Source organism: Arachis ipaensis, chromosome B07 (assembly GCF_000816755.2).
Source record: "Arachis ipaensis cultivar K30076 chromosome B07, Araip1.1, whole genome shotgun sequence".
NCBI lineage: Eukaryota > Viridiplantae > Streptophyta > Magnoliopsida > Fabales > Fabaceae > Arachis > Arachis ipaensis.
In genome coordinates this window covers 23,006,434-23,006,715 of record NC_029791.2, presented here as the reverse complement: position 1 = coordinate 23,006,715, position 282 = coordinate 23,006,434, and positions in this window count along the sequence as shown.

Genomic DNA, 282 nt, shown 5'->3' with positions numbered 1-282 from the left:
GTTTATATATTTTATTTGGAATAAATCATTAATATTTAATATTAATATTTGTCTGAGAACTACTTTTGATGCTAACTAATATATTATTTTTGAATATATTTATCATGTAATATGTCTAGTATGATTATATACTAACGTATGATGTATGTATTAAACTACTTTTATTATATATTGTTAGTAAATTTAGTTTCCAATTTATTTCTACATGAACATTTGAATTTTTAATTATATTGTAATATATATTGTACAATTTAAAATTAAAAATTAGAATTAATGGACAAC